At 35.3% G+C, this 16,845-nt stretch overlaps 1 protein-coding gene across 8 annotated transcripts in view; it reads left to right on the top strand.

The window, feature by feature from the left end:
• ARHGAP24 (Rho GTPase activating protein 24) overlaps positions 1–16,845 on the top strand; it is a 701,125-nt gene that overhangs the window by 553,291 nt on the left and 130,989 nt on the right. The gene's annotated exons all lie outside the window — the stretch shown is intronic.

A 16,845-nucleotide genomic window follows, 5' to 3' on the forward strand; every position in this document is an offset into this window, starting at 1 on the left:
AAAGATAGTATGTTAAAATGAGGAATGATTACGATGGAATTTCGAAAAGTACGTAAAACTGCTCAAATATTTAAGTCTAATGAAAGAACAATAGCATATTTAAGGAAATTCAGAGTCAGCAGAAATGAAGCCAAGAGCAAAAATTCTCAATAAAACACGTTGTCAACCGGTGGAATGTACTTATCTGTCTAAATTAAGTTGAATTCTGTTGCTGAGATTGACAAAACTAGAATTTTTAAAAACGTAAATTTAAAAATTTTGTTCAAAATTGGTCTCCGTTTGGGTAGACTTTGAAAACTAATAGAGTAAAATAAATTATATTAAAATGCAGTGAACACTGAAATTGTTCAAAACACTTAACAAACTAACATACAACATTAAAATCATTCGTCCTAATTTTGAATTATGTCAGTTTAGAAAGAAGAGTGTAATATTCTTAACTAGAATGTCACCTGTTTCTACATACACATGGACTGCTAAGTTCCTTGCACACTCTTCACAGTTCCTTGCTTTCAGACTCTGTTAGAACACTGTGGAGGTGAGCAGAAAATACCTGACTCTAACATTGTCATGCTTTCTTTGGGAGTGAAGAATAGCAATAGTTTCATTTGACAGGTAGGGAACTTGAGGTGTACAAAAAATTGATAATTGGCCTTTCTATATTGGAACCTACACTAGCTTGGCTTTTTTGCTTCCGTGATCTAAAATTTGGCTACTTCTTTAAAATGGTTTAACATGACTTTATCACCATGACTGAAAATATGTAATGGAGAGCCTCTTAACACTGTTTTATAAACACAAGAGGATCTGCATCTCTATGATGATTGCAGCCCAATGTGTTCAAATGTGGTGTCCATCTGTCCCCATGATTACCTTCCATACAAAAAGACTAGAAACTTACTCATCTATTTGATGAAGCACAGTCAGTGTAAACAGCCAAGAAAAGCCTTGAATAGTGTCTGCATTTATTCTTTAGATAACTGGCTTACTGTGACATGCAAAGAGGTTTACGAAGGTTTAGAGATTATACGTACTGACCTTAAAGCACATGCCAGTCTGTTCAAACACATTTATTTCCATGTGATTAAACTCTCCTAGTTAAAAAAAAAAAAAAAAAAAAAAAAAAAAAAAAAAGGTTTGCCTTTATTTATATATTTGGTAAGTATCCCTATTTTTTAAAACAGCTTAAACTTGTTAACACATTGTGTTCTTGCTCCCTCTCTTTCTTCTTTCAGCTTTATACTTTAGTCTAGAGTTTAAATATATTAAATCTTTAATTTACTAAACCTTCTTCCTTTAGACTTACACTCAATCTGTTCACCCTGGGCAAGAAAGCAATTATGGTTTATCTCCTGGGACTGGGTGGGGAGAAACCCACCCCCTTGAGATCAAGAGATCACTGTCCCCTCTATGAGCAGGAAATTAAGGTTATTAGTGGGAAAGAATGGGATAAATGGCTGCCAGGCAGGGAATGACCTTACGTGTCATGCCTAGCATTTCTGCTGCTCATGCTTTCTTATTCGTTTACTCTCTAACTAGGCTTGGAAACCTTTATCAACAATTGTTTACACATACTGACATAGTTACACTTTCACAAAGACTTTTGATAAATTGAGATTAAACATGATTGTAGTACATGGGCTTGGCTTAAAGTGGTATCAGCCGATTTTGTTTCTTTACCTTAGCATTAAAGTAATTAAGTGTTATTTTGCCTACTAACTCCTCCCAAATAGTGTGGATTCCCATGAAGTAATGAGCGCTCACACAACTATAACTTACAGTGTCCTAATGGCAGGCATGGGTGAGTTGGAGACAAGACACATGGAAGGCAGGGTGTGTCATATGACTGTTCCTCTGGTAGAATGTCCCTCTGAGGCCAGTCATTGGGCTCCTTAGTGGAGCCCTGGGCTGCGAGAACTTGGCAGCTGGGTAGGAGCAGATGGCAGCAGATGATTCTCCATTGGAGACAGAGACTAAAACCATTTTCTACAAGTCTCCTCAAGAGGTCTGCCTCATTTGTCTTGAGTCCAGTGTGTCGTCTAAGTTAATGGAATGGGTAGAGTCTGGTTCTCAGAAAATGGGCCCACGTGATACCTGCCTGCCATCCTTGGCCACCACAGGAAGTATCCACCAAAGTAACTTATCTCAAATATTTATTTTTATAGCCTATACAATCCCTGCTTTTTAAACCCTAAATTATGTCTTCTCGGACAGACTTTAAATCTGATTCCATTGTCTACCCAGGTCCTCCTACCACACACAATTAATAAATTTTAGAAAATACCAATAGCCAATTAAACTCTTTACATTTTAAAAGCCAAACGATTCTCATAAATATATAATTCAAATAATCACTTCAAGACAATGTAATTACAACTTCCAAATATTTCTAATGGCCAAAAAACCATCAGTTGGAAATTATTGCAAAGTTTCCTAGTACAGGCATATTGGAGCTTAAGGGAAAGTTCAAGACTTCTATTCCAAAATAAATAAAAAGATACTTTTATACGTACTCTTCTGATAGAATGTAGTGAAGATCAGCATGCTTTGACTATTTTGATGATAAAGTATAAAACACACTGGAGGCTTTCCCTTCTCTGAGTCCTGTTCTCTTGTAGAACACTTATCACTGTGTTAATAGGGATTATTTTGTAGCTATAAGAATTAGCTTCTTTATAAGTTTATGTAAGAACTGTGTTTTTAAACGTCGATTTTATTATTATTCAGGTATAGTGAGACCAACAGATCAGATGTTTTCCATTGGAAAGGCAGTTTGTTAGTCACAGTTTCCAAGAGGAGGAGACATGTCATGCCATGCCATGTGGGAGTGAGGCACATGAGGAAGCACCAGGGTTGGTCAGGAGGCAGAGGGAGAGAGAAGCAAACGTGGGTAAAAACACTTATTGTGGTTTCCTTGGGAAGGAAAAGGTAAGGCAGGGTAAGACAGGTAAGGCTTAGCATTTGCCAGGCTCTAAGACCTTAAGGGCTATTTCTAGTCTCTGAGTACCTGGCCCTGGGGTGTTTAGGGCAGTCGAGTAGTGGTCCAGAGTATGAGAGCCTTGTGAGAGCCAGAGAAAGCTGTTGGGGCATGGCTCTAGGTTGGTTTCTTTGCATATGCAAGGCATGGCTCCTAGGTGAGTCTCTACTATCTTTAGAAATTGGCTAGCCTTGGGAGGGGCAGTCCCTCCAGGGTCAGCAAAAGATGTCAAAGCATCAGAAATGCATAAAATAAAAAAGCATGACTAATACAAATTAACACCCAAACAGGAATAGAATACTTAGCGTCATTTTGCCAAGTGTGGTATTCACCTGGTGAGTCCACTATGGACAACAATCTCTTGTAACCAAATGTACCATGTTGATTCAGGTACCCCTCCTAGTGAATTCATTTGTTTTCATTTGTTTCATTTGTTTTCCATTTTTAAATTCAATGCTTTAAAACACCAAAAAGGTTGAAAATCAATGAATTCTGTTTGCTGAATAATTACGTACATTTTACTTGTCCCACACAGGTTTGTGTTGTTTGATTTAGGGACTAAATGCTTCCCCATTAGGGTTCTGGTAAAACCCTCACTTACCCTAGAATTATCAAAGGAATTTTCTCTTTGCACATTCACCATTCACCTTTGGTTGGAATCATCTTCTGGCACGCACCTAGTTAATAAATAATTGTTAAATAAACACATAAATGATTAAATCAACCAAACTCATTTGACGTAATTTTCTTCACATTCCTTAAGAGTCTTTTACACTGTTTTTACCCTTCCTGTTAAAGAAATTCAGAAAAGTAAAATATGTTGATTATTCTGTTCAAACAAAAACTGAATCTTCTATCATTTAAAAATATAAACAACCCTACCCTTATAAGCAAATAGGAAATGTAGCAAGGAACATGCATAAATGGAACAGCAATTCATAATGTCCCCCTCTCCTCAAGTCAGTAGCAATGCACAGAGGAATCAAAGAATTTTTAATAGCTGAATAGGATAATTTATAAAATTAGAATATATCAACATGTGTGGAAATTAATCCATCATCCAGGAAGAAGAAACCTCAGAATTATGGTGTTTTTCTCTTTCATTATTTCTCCGTTTTGTTTCCAAACGTTTATGAAAGGAGAAAGCGTACACGTGGTGTTTCAATGGAAATGGAATTTTTAACTCTCCCTTTTTAGATTCTCCATTTTAGTTACGGAAGTTTCTTTCCCACAGGAATTTAGCGGATAATAAATATGGAATTTTGAAACAGGGGGGAGAAGGATTTTTGAATCTACAATAGGTATTAGTACAACTAGACAGCCATAGAATACAAAGGTTTATCCTTTACACTGAAATAAATCCTAGAGAAGTTGAAAATTCAGGTGTAAGATATGAAACCATGTGCTTTGGTGGGCTAACTTGACCAGAGGAGATGCTATACCCACCATGTCACTAAGCAGCCAGGAGGGATAGGAGAGGAAGTGGCATCCTGCTGCTTGAGGGGTGCCTACTCTTGGTGGCAATCACAGCAGTTACCATAGCAGAATAGAGGTGTCAAAGGACCTTCTTTCTCTATACCATCTGCCCCATCATCCTCATTGTCTTCCAGGCACTCAAGTCTCTGACATAAAGGCAAGCAAAGGAGATCTAAATATCAATCACTAATTTCTTTTTAAATTTTTAAAACTTCTTATATAAAACTATGTCTATGTTTCCTTTAGATTTTCTTAACTTATTTACAATTTTTTTAATTACAGTTGAAATACAATATTATATTAGTTTTGAATGTCTAACATAGTTGTTAGACATTTATATGACTTATGAAGTGATCACCCTGGTAAGTTTAGTACCTATCTGACTCATTTCTTTTTTAATTCAAAGCTGATGCTTTGTGTTTTATCCTGAGGCCAGACGAGTATTAGGGGAAAACTGTAGCTTGATTTCTTACTCTTAACTCTTCTGATTCCTAAATCTGACACTTGACTGAGGCCTCAAAATGCCGTCACCCTCTGGTATCTGCAAGTTTCTGATTTCTGATTTCCAGTGCTGTGACAAGGGAATGAGACTCTGTCACGCGCATACTGGACCTTCTGAATTGTTCTCAGACTGGACTGAACTGATTCCAAAAGCTCTCAAAGGTCGTGTGCTTGGTGGGGAGCAGGAAAGCTTTTTTTTTAGGGTCTCTGGATTCTTTCGTGTTTTTCACTTCCTATTCCGCTAGTTAATTTCTTTATCCTGGAATTCCTCCCCTCTCATTACCTCTCATACCACCTCACACCATCCTCTGACCTAGATAAAAGAAACACTTATGTCATTCACGCTAGGATTCTTAGACTGACAGGTTGTTTGGAGCAATGTGCAATGTTCCTAGTAACAGATTAAAGCAAATCCACAGCACTTCAAAAGCCTGCAGACATTGAAAAATCACAGAGGGCTACCTAGTTATATTTGGAACTTCTGCTCTGTGGATTTGTATTAGTTAAGAAACCCAGAAAAGTTTTTAAGCATTCTTTTTTTTCTTTCTTTCTTTCTTTTTTTTTTTTTTTTTTTTGGTTTATTTTTAATAGAAACTTGGAAGGTACAACCAGTTTCTAAAACAGTCATGGAGAATTTAGTCAAGGCACTGAGAATGACTGCCAAATGTGTCTATGCTAAAATTTGAAAGTAGGGCATATAAAGTTCACTGGCAGTTACAGGAAAGAAGGTGATTTTAATTATCAGGAATATTTATATTCATTAAAAACTCAGGCACCAGGATCAGCTAGACCTGTTTTAAAATCTATGAACAAGTTGTTTGACTACGGGAATCGTTTAACCTTTTAAGCCTCAGTTTTTACATCTGTAATATTATTATAAATCACGTACTTTGAGGTTAGAATGATAAAATATGTATATGGGTTTGTCTGTAGTAGAAGGAATAATCAAAAAGCTAATCAGTATAGATTGTGAATAGAAATCTTTTTGCAAGTAGGATAGCCATGATTTTGTGGTTGAGTGAACTTTTTTCTGTATCAGGCAAAAGGATAAAGTTGGGGAGAGTTATCAGAGAGAATAAGGGAAAAAATAGTGAAAGCTAAAACAGGGTAAATCTGACCATCACAGAAGGGAGCTCTGATTATCATTGTATGTAATCTCCCTCCATGGGGCCTCACACAGTATCTTACTCAGAGCCAGTGCTTATTTATGCTTGAAGAATGAATGGGCAAAAGAAAGGAAGAGATGGTAAGAGTTATGGTAGAGAGAGATGGAAGGTTGCATAAAAGAATAGTTAAAAACACTTCCAAGATGTTCTTTGTGAAGTATACTATGTTGGTCAGATTTACCTACTATACTATTAAAAAAAAAAAAAAAAAAAACAACAGACAACAAACTAAGAAGAACAGGTATGTTGATTACACAGTATGTTCTTTATCACAGTCCATAAAGTAGAGAGAGTGAGAAACCAATGTTCTTTGAGCACGCAAAGGAATGACACATTTGTCAGCTCTGAGAGATAGAGACCCATGAAGTCAGCATGGTTTCTGGTAAAAGTCAAAAGGTGAACTCAGAGCCTGAACTAGAAAGACCATTAATTTTAAAGAAATGTCAAAATGGGATGAGGGCCTCAACATAGAAGAGTCTTTGGCATTTGGTGAGGGACAAATGTTTATCATCCCTTGCTTTGCTCTATTTAGTTTTCCCAGGCTTTGCCCTTACATGCCAATAACTCCCCCCATTTATTGTGAAAACAAACACTCCTACATTTTTTCCAAACACCCCTTGAAGGAGTGGTACCATTCCCAGTTGGAAAACATGGAAAGTACAAAAATAGGATGAACTATTGGCCAAGTCAACAACTTAACACTATTGACTTTCATTGATCTCTTTTAATGTGCAACAAAGGTCTATAATACTTTGTAAGTAATTTGTCATTTTGATGAGGAATGTATTTGGATCAACTTTGGTTGGTATGAGGCTGATTTGTAGGAACCCATCATTTCACTAGTGAGTGAGATGAGTTTACTTCATTCTTGCCTACACCCTCACATAAATCTACATGTTGTTTTTTTCCTACTTATGTACATTGCAAGGCTAATAACCCTCATAATGCAGTTTTTAATAAACTTTGTTTTTTTGGTGGGGAAAAAATGGCTTTACAAATAAAAGTAACTGGTAGACCTGCTAATGAAAAGCAAGGGATGTACAGAAGTAGAATTCAGTGGGAATTCATAGACAACAGCAGTTTTGAATAAATTATGGAATTCAAGTTTGGCAGTACTGGTAATCTATGTCAAAATGAATCCACCAATTGTGCTCTAAAACAATAGCAACAACAAGAAAAAGTGATTGTAAAATTGTTTTCATGCCTTTATAATTCACTTTAGGTGTATATTTACAAAATTATCAAGGGTGCCACCCCGTTTTTTTAGTTATGTTTCATTTTCTGATGGAAATGATATACTATAGATGTATTTGTGAATTTAGAGATTCATGAAAATCTCAGGATACGGCCCTTGAGAGTGTTCAGAGTCAAGTTTCTTGATTCCTAAGGAGAACTAACAATAGATAGCTTAAATAGTACATTTAACCAGTTTCATGATCAACACCTGCGACAACTGTAGGTCACACTTCCGTCTCAGGCAACCCTGCAAAACATGGCCGACCCCTTTGTGTTACCTTATCTGTGTGTGGGGTGTTGTTCTCACATTCCTTATGGGTACTAAGTTTAGTGGTGCACTGAAATTTTCCGTGTGTGTCAGAGACGAGAAAGAAGAGGTGTCTGGGAAAAGCTGTTAACACAGCAGCTGTATTACTTTCCCAAGGCTGTCGTAACAAAGTTCCACAACTGAGTGGCTCAAACAATACAAATGTACTGTTGCTTAATCCCATCTCACACTTCTGGAGGCCAGGGACCTAAAATCAAGGTGTTGGCAAGTCAACACTGAAGTTCCTGGGGAAGGATCTATTCCAGGCCCCTCCTAGCTTCAGGTAGCCTCAGACATTCCTTAACTTGTAGATACCGGTAGCTGTCTTCTCCCTGTGTCTTTACATCATCTTCCTTCTCTGAGTATCTGTCTGTGTCCAATTTTCCCCCTGTTTTTGATACCAGTCATATTAGATTAGGGCCTACCTTATTGACCTCATTTCATTATCTCTGTAAAGACCCTCCTTATTTCCAAATAAATTCATTCTGAAGTACTGGGAGTTAAGACTTCAACATATCTTTTTTTTTAGGTCGGGGGGGGGTGGCACAATTCAAGCTATAACATTGACCCAAGAGAGGGGATGATAGGAGAGAACCTAGGAAAATTCAGAGTCCAAGATGGCTGCTTTATTACCTCCATGATGTTCGAAGTGTGATCAGTGGACCAGTAGCTTCAGTGTCAGCCCAGAGCTGGTTAAGAATTAGGAATACAGAACCTCAAGCCCCACCCAAGGCCTGCTGAATCAGCATCTGCACCTTTACCTAGATCCCCAAGTGTTTTGTTTGTACGTTCAAGTTTGAGAAGAGCTGTTCTAACTCATAGAATAAATGCTCCCTCCTCAAATGCCAAGAAGGAGAACAAAAAAGAACAACAGTGTTTATGTGCAGAGGCGCGATTAGTACGTGCACATAGCAAGTATGGGCCTTATGCCAGCATACATACGGCACAGCCATTTTTAAATGAAATGCTCCAGGTATAGTTTTAGGAGTTAAGTTTCAATTATCATTAACTTCCTTTATCGTATATTAACCCTCGGGAGTGAACTCCAGATCATCATATACTATAGAGAGAGCTCAAATTCTTTTTCCTACACTTACTTTGCTTGTATAAGTTGCTTCTTTTCTGCCAATTTGCTCTATAATTAGAGTTGACCCAGCTAGCTAAGTCATACAACTTAATCCTGAAATAAGGCCCACTGAGGAAAAAGATTTCCTACCAGTACTGGGGGAAAGACAGTTTTTATCACATTGTCTTTGAAATGATTAAAAACATGTGAATTCTTGCTTCCTTTACGTCTGCTGTTTCTGTCCCATAGTCTTTGTGCTTCCCTAAAATTGTAATTCAGCCAGAAGTTGTGGTTGTAAGAGTCAATGTTAAATGCAGACAAAAGGAAAGATAAAAACTTTAAAATAAAAGAGGCAGAATTAAACTTTTTCCGGGAGTCAGCTTGGGCAAATTCTTATGATAGCTAAGGAAAAAAATACAACTCCCTACGACGAACTCTGAGGGCACAGTTCTCATGGGGGTGGGGACTTGCCATCACATACGATTGTCCACAGAATTAAACTATGCTCAGGAGGAATCTGCTCCCCTAAAATCCAGGATAGCAGCGAGTATGCGTCATGAACTATATTCTGATTTCTTTAAAACTGCCTTGCTGTGAATGATATTGTAGATAAATTTCCCTACATGGGAATGAACCTTTGTAACTGACAATTAGAGAGCTCATGATAATGATTGTGCCGTCTTCTCTTGAGATCTATACTTGGTTTAGACTCCTAGATAAGTATTGGTGTTTCTGATCTGTTAGCTTTATCTACATAGTAAGCAGTCAAACCATACTTTAAAAATGCACTAGTGGCATCATTTAATGGTCTTGATCATACTTTCTACCAACATTCTTCATTGGATTTTTAAAATGTCGAGACAAAACATGTATTGTTACTATGTGCCGGCCACTTCCCTAAGTGCTTTGCAAGTACATACTTAAACACTTAATTCTCACAACAATGCTATAAATTACAGATGAGGAAATTATGCAGATGAGGAAAGTTGTACAGATGAGGAAATTGAGGCAGACAGAGGTTGTAAGTTGCCATGTGAATTAATGTCAGAGTGAGAATTCCAGATCTCATTCCAGAGACCATGTGCATAACCATTGTGGATACTGCTTGTCAAGAGAGACAAGGTACAATTCTGAATATCTTGTTAAAAGGCCAAAATAACTACTTTAAACTATGTTTTTGAAATCTCTTTTATTGCACAGACAATCATTACTGCAGACGTGCCTCCCTCTTCTTTTGGAACTATGTCTTCTCTCTAGTGATATAGTTTAGGCACATTCCCTTTAACATATAAACCAAATGAAATATTTTCCATACCTTTCCCGTCTCACTAACTCCATATCCTCTCCATTTAGCTTTGCATGTACATGCTCTCTTCTTTATTCATATGAGGATGCACCTTGGATGTTTCTGCTCTTCTTCTCCTTGCTTCTGCCTCTGGCAGAACTGAGCTCCTTGCTTTTATTTGTTGTTGTTATTCTGGTCTACATGCAGTTCTAATAAAAATTATAGGTCAGTTGCCACCCCCTAAGCATGGTCCATGACCTTCTCTCGTGAACAACTAATTATCTTAAATGGCACCTACCAAAAGTTTGATGCCAGCGTAATTCCAGATGGATCGGGAAGCACAATAATGACAGTGGTAGCTACTCCAGAAAAATAATTACATAAATTATGTTAAACATGAAAAGTAGCAATTTGTAACTATGTATTGCTTAACAAGTTCTTGCTTTCAGGTACCATTCTTAAAAAGGAAAGTGTATATAGTACTGAGTAGAATTTGGATATCGGTGGATAGAGACTTTCTAGTGGTGCATACATGTTATCAATAATACTTATTCAAATTTGAGTCCCTGATAACAGTGTTTATGTTCACATAGAACTTCTTTATCCCTGCAGGTAATACATTACACCTGTGTTTGTCTGATGATAATTCCAACATTTTTGAAAATAAAATAATTTGGGGAATTAAGTAATTTCACTCTGTTGACTGAGCAGATGCAAAATAAATACTTTTAACTGGAGTTGTTAGAAGCTACAAAGTACCTTTTAAAGAAACTTTATAGCTTCTGAGTTACTTTAAAAAGGGACTCTAAAGAAATTCTGTGACCTGTATCTGTTTGGAGAAAACAGAACAAAACAAAAACAAACCAACAAACAAAAACACATGACAGAATACACTTAAGTAAACGATTAAAAAAACATAAGAAAACTAGTGCCAGTTTCACAGTTACTCAGAGGAATCACTTTTCTTGAGTTGCATTTTAAGTCTTGCCTTTAAGCAGTGATCTTGTGTAATTTTAAAAGTCATGAAAAAGAGCTAAACTTCAGATTGGACCCTGGGCCCCACAGCCACGCAAGGTGTGATGAACCAAGTGGCCCTGTGTACATAGCATTGCAGTTGGCCTGTCCTACTCCACCTATTCATCACATATTATTTGTTTCATATGATTTGTTTCTCATTCATAACTGTTGTAGATACAAGGCTTTGAATATTTAGCAGGATTGGTCCTGATGGCTATGGTTCTGGCTTTGCAAAAAGAAAGGAAGACCACAAACTGTGAAATTTTTAAGAAATAAACATCCTACCTGTGATGGATCAACACTATTAAAATACAGCTTCTATAAAACAAAATTCAAATATGAGTTATTTTTTATTGTGACACAGCTTGCTGATAATGGTCCTTAAGTTCTCTTAAAGCCATCATGTCACCTGATCCAAAGGAGATATGTTACAGTGTCCCATGAATGAAGAGTAGAAACAGATAGATGCATTAATTATGCAATTAGATAATTATCAACTTATCAAATACAGAACTGCTGATCATTTTAGGTGCCTTATTTGATTTTAGTCTCTTCTTTATGGATGTCAATTAAGTGTTTCAAAGATTATATACATGGAGACATGAAAGTAGCTACTTTAATATCTAATACAGAAACCACAAAGGATTTTTTTTTATTTACCTTAGTTCTATTTTAGACCTACATATTATTAGTTTTTAAATGAGATCTAGAAAAATTGTCCAGTAGAATATTTTCTTTCAGTAGAGCCTATTTCTGTATGCTCACTAGAATACACGTATAAAAAATTTATTGTATTTCATGATGAAAAACACCCTCAATGAGACTGGATTTATAGAAGTAAGAATAGAAGTTAGAATGGGGAAGGTATCTATCAATTCATCTGAATGTCTATATATTTTTTACAATTTTAAGTGGATAATTTGTGGTCAAAGACCAGATAAAAGAGGAACTTTCTTCCACAATTAATATTCCAAGTATTTGGCCAAAGAGAGAAAAAGTACACAGTAGTCTTTTGCAATTCAACATTCCTTACTCTTGGAATGGGTGAGGTTGAGTCCCCATTAATACAGCATCTAAGACAGAGGGTGGATCCTTTGCCATTTTTGAGTTTGTTTGTTTGTTTGTTTGTTTAGTATGGGAGGATTCACTGAACTGAATAGGATCAAGCTAAATAACATGTCACAGTTCTTTGTGCCAGCCACATTTATACTTTTTCTAAATCTTTCTATATATGTATTTTGTTTACTAATTGGGCACACTTTCAAGTCATATTATTAAGCAAGAAAGCTTGAGGTCATTATTCTAATTCAAGCATATATCTCAAGGCAAGTGATTGAAAATTTTACAAATGTTTGAAGAGGAACTGTCTTTCAACTTACAAAATGTTACTAAAATGATTTTCAAATAACTAAAGGGGGTAGGGATTTTGCAATTCTTCACCTTTTTCCTAGAGAATTCATTCATTCTGTCATATATCTTTTCATTTCATACTGCTGTATATTCTTGATGTGTTATAAAGAATGTGATATTCTTTATTCTTGATGTGATATTCTTAATGTGTTATAAAACTGTCTATTGTAATTAATTTCATGCAGCTTTAAGACAACTGATAAACAAAATTACTGCTATAATGAAAGACAATTAATGATAATAATAATATCCGATACATGTATGGGGCTTATATAAGCCAGAAACTATCCAAATTAATGTTGCATGTTATTTTTATGTGAGGTAAATTCTATTATTCTCATTTCATAGATGAGGAAAGGGAAAAGGTTAAATGACTTATCCAAGGTCTAAGCTGGCAAAGAGTGAAGCTGGAATTAGAACTCAAGCAGTCCAGCTCCTAAATCTGGCTCTTAAATACTAATGATATCCAGCTTCTGGATTGTAAATAATAACATTAAAATATTAACAAAAATAATAGATAATATAGTGCTCACTAAGTACCAGGCACTACAATAAGAATAAGCATTTACACACAAGCCTGCTTACAAGACCCTTCCTCCTTAGGTAACAGAGACCAAGAAGAGCAGTAATATGCCTCTGAGACTGTTGAATATTTTAGATATGACAAATGTGCTGCCTGTTGAATGTATATCCTAAGGTACTGAACTTGAGAGATATAGAAGAGAATACATACAAACTCTTGAAGAGGAAGTTTCGGGGTTTCTCTTCTGATATAAATGTATAATTAATATCATTCAGGTGTTTGGAGATGTGTTCTGTCCCCCAACCCCAACCCCTCAGTTGAGTGCAGTGGTAGGTAGATGGGTGTTTAAGGCCATATTCACCCTATGTGTGAATACGGGTCTCTCTTTAATTTCTATGAGTTAGAGCACAGGCTCTGTAGTCAGTCAGGAGATCTCAACTCAAGTCCCGCTCTGTGTGCTACCCAGGTGATGTCAGGGAAGTTAGTTAAACTGTTTCATAGGGCCATATCCATAGGTTGGAAAAACTAATAATATACATCATAGGGCTGTGGTGAGGACTGAAAAAATGTAAAGCACTTTTATCATTGTTATTACAAGACAATAAACAAAGTCCTCCAGGTCTGTGAAATGTACAAAACATTGTCAACTGCCACTTTACTCAGTCTGATCCCATAAACTGAGGAGCAATAAAGGAAAACAAGTTAATTATTCTGTGGTCATGAATTCAACCCATGAGGAGAACTGGCATGTTATATACACATCAGCTGTGGCAAAAATAAGTCAACATTGTTTGTAGAAGGCTTGTGATGTCTGGGTCACCAGCTGTCTGGAAAAAGAAGAACATAGCTTCCTTTTTTGTCTAATGTGGTCTGCCATCCAGCTGGCATTAGGAGAGGAAGGGAGCTCATGTCGATTGAGCATCCATCTGTGCCAAGTGCATTGTGTAATTTGTCTCATTTGGTCCTCCCAGCTTGATGGTGGGATGGTATTAACACCCCTGATATACGCATGGGGGACTGAGGCTAGGGAGGGCAAATAACCCAGCCAAGACCCATGGGTCGTAAATGGGATTCTGACTGCAGATTCATTCAAGCCACACCGCTGACTGCTTTTGATAATGCTAAATGTACTCACCATTGACTAGTTGGAGTTAGCAATAAAAACAAAAAGTTTCACATTAAGAAATGTCACATTTGACATTAAGGTATTTCAAAAATTGTATAATCAGCAAATACTATTTATAAATGGCCTCTGTTTTTTTTTTCCTATCAATAATTTACTCAAAAGCTCTGATGTCTTTCATTTCCATTTTTGCTCACTCCCGTTATAACTTTTCATATTTCTTCCTTATTACTAAGGTAATAATGGAGAGGAAAACTGTGGAAGGGATGAATATTATGTACCTAAGTAAGATATTTTAAATGTATGAAAAAAATTTAAATACATGGTGTAATAGACTTCTCTCTTATAAATGTCCATAAGAAATGAACCCATGGGAAGTGATAAATTTGTTATTGTTGAGTCAAATATGCAAATTACCATTAGAATTTTTATGACTGCCTTTAAGTTTTAAAAAGATTAGATTGATGATACAGTAAGGTTTTCTATTTAGATTAATGCTGCCATTAAAATGCTAGGTTAGTTGGATAATCCTTTTATTTTCTCTTTATGTCTATTAACATAAAACATATGTATATTAACAGAATTAAACATTGGGCCATTTGTCAGTAAAACTGTATTCTAGTTCTGTTATTATCTGTGATTTACAGACAAGGAAATGTTAAACAGCTAGTAAGTGGCAAAGTTAATTTCCAAATTCAAGATGCAAATAATGAAAGAAGCAAAGAAGCCTCATGATAAGAAAAATTTGATAACAGATTCATAATTTTGAGCTTTAAGTCTTTTGACTCATTCATTGTAGTTCAGAAGACAGATTGCTTTTTCATTCTCTGAATAATGTTCATTCCCCGTAGGTAATTAGATAATCAAGTTTAAATCAAAGAATACCAGTACTAAGCCTCATATCACATATAACAGACATAGTTTCTTTTTTCTTTCAAATGTATTGCAAACTGTTGTCCAAAACAGTTATATCAATTTACAGTGTCACCAATATGGGTATACTGTTGACCACAACCTAGTCAGCACTGCCTGTTAATTTTAATACTTGTGATTTACTAGTTATAAAATGGTACTTCTTACTGTTTAACTAGCATTTTATAAATAACTTGTGGGGTTGAATATTTGCCATTATGTACTAAACTTATTTCCTCTGCTACAAATGTTCTACTTGTTTGCTTTACAAAGTTTTGTCCTATACTCGTATGTAATTTTGCTCTTTGAAAAACTTCAAACATTAAATTTTTGTGAAACAAAAAAAAAAAAAAAAAAAAAAAAAAAAAATACCAGTACTGCTTGACCACTAATTCCAACTGATAGGATAAATCTGGATTTAGATATTGGTGTATAGTAAAAATAAGAAATAAAATTTCTTTAGAAATAACTTAATATTTCAAAATAATTTCTCATAAATACTCATATAATTTTTCTATACTTATATAGAGATATTATATGGAAAGTTTGTTCATTCAAAGTTAAACCTTTCTCATGAATCAACATGTTTCATATGATTTTCATTAATATTGGGAGAAAAAAATTATACCAATGCTTTGTTTTGTAGAATTAATAGTACTATGTTGAATATGACTTGGAGGTTATTACAGTCTTATTAAATTGAAAAAATATGCAACTGCAATTTGAGTAAAATTCAGTTGTTTTCGGGATAAAATTTTTCTACATTGTTTTGTGTTTCAGGGATGGAAATAAGATTTGTGTGTGTGTGTGTGTGTGTGTGTGTGTGTGTGTGGTGAGTGAACAGTGTAAAGCTAGGTGTGGGGGTATATGTGTACTGATACTTGTCTTTCAAAGGAGAGCAAAACATTTCATTTTGTTAGATTTCATATGTATTGACCTTAGCACATTAAGGTGTGCTATGGGGATGGGGGGATGAATTTGTGTTAAAGGTATGTAGCTCTATTATAGATTTGGTCTTCAAATCACTTTCACTTATACTCAAGATTAATGAGCATGGCTTCATATATAAGAAATGTCTGAGAGAATAAATTGTTGTATGATGTTGAGAGGATTACAGTAAGTCAATAAAATCAACTTACAATAAAATTAGATTTTACCATGGTGAAAATATAATTTTTTCAAAAGAAAGAGTGCTATGGAATATGAGACACCCATTTATTTACAGAAAAGTAAACAAAAATTAGAAAACTTGTTGGAAATTTAATCCATTGACTATATAATACAGCATTTTAGAATAATTGACTATATATTATTTGTTCCTTTCATGATATATTATAGATGCTGACACTGGTAAAAAACAAAAAAAAACAACAACAAAAAAAAACAACGTACATTCACTTGTGTCTTCTCTACAGATAAATGTATAAAATCTTATCACTAAAATATAGTTTCACTAAGTACAGAATAATTAAATAGAATGTATTATACAAAGAGCCCTAAAATATAGTAACCTGATTGCACGTTTTTAAATATTTCACTGCTCATGAAAATGTAACAGTGAATTCTAATTGTTTACTTTCTTCATGTGAAGAACAAATAAGGTAACATACATAATACATAAGCTTCTCACTGGGATACCACAGATTATTCATCATCTTTATTGACATTGCTACTATTAGTCGTATTAGTACTATTAATACATTTTTATACATAATGTCACAACAGAGAAATTTTATAGCATAGACTTAGAAATTTAGAAGGAAGAAAACTCAATGAGCAAAGATTGGCACAAGATTCTAAAGGGATACAGACTCTCCAACAGAATCTACTACTTGAGGGCTAGGAA

The sequence above is a fragment of the Rhinolophus ferrumequinum genome, chromosome 5 (assembly GCF_004115265.2).
Source record: "Rhinolophus ferrumequinum isolate MPI-CBG mRhiFer1 chromosome 5, mRhiFer1_v1.p, whole genome shotgun sequence".
Taxonomy (NCBI): Eukaryota; Metazoa; Chordata; class Mammalia; order Chiroptera; family Rhinolophidae; genus Rhinolophus; species Rhinolophus ferrumequinum.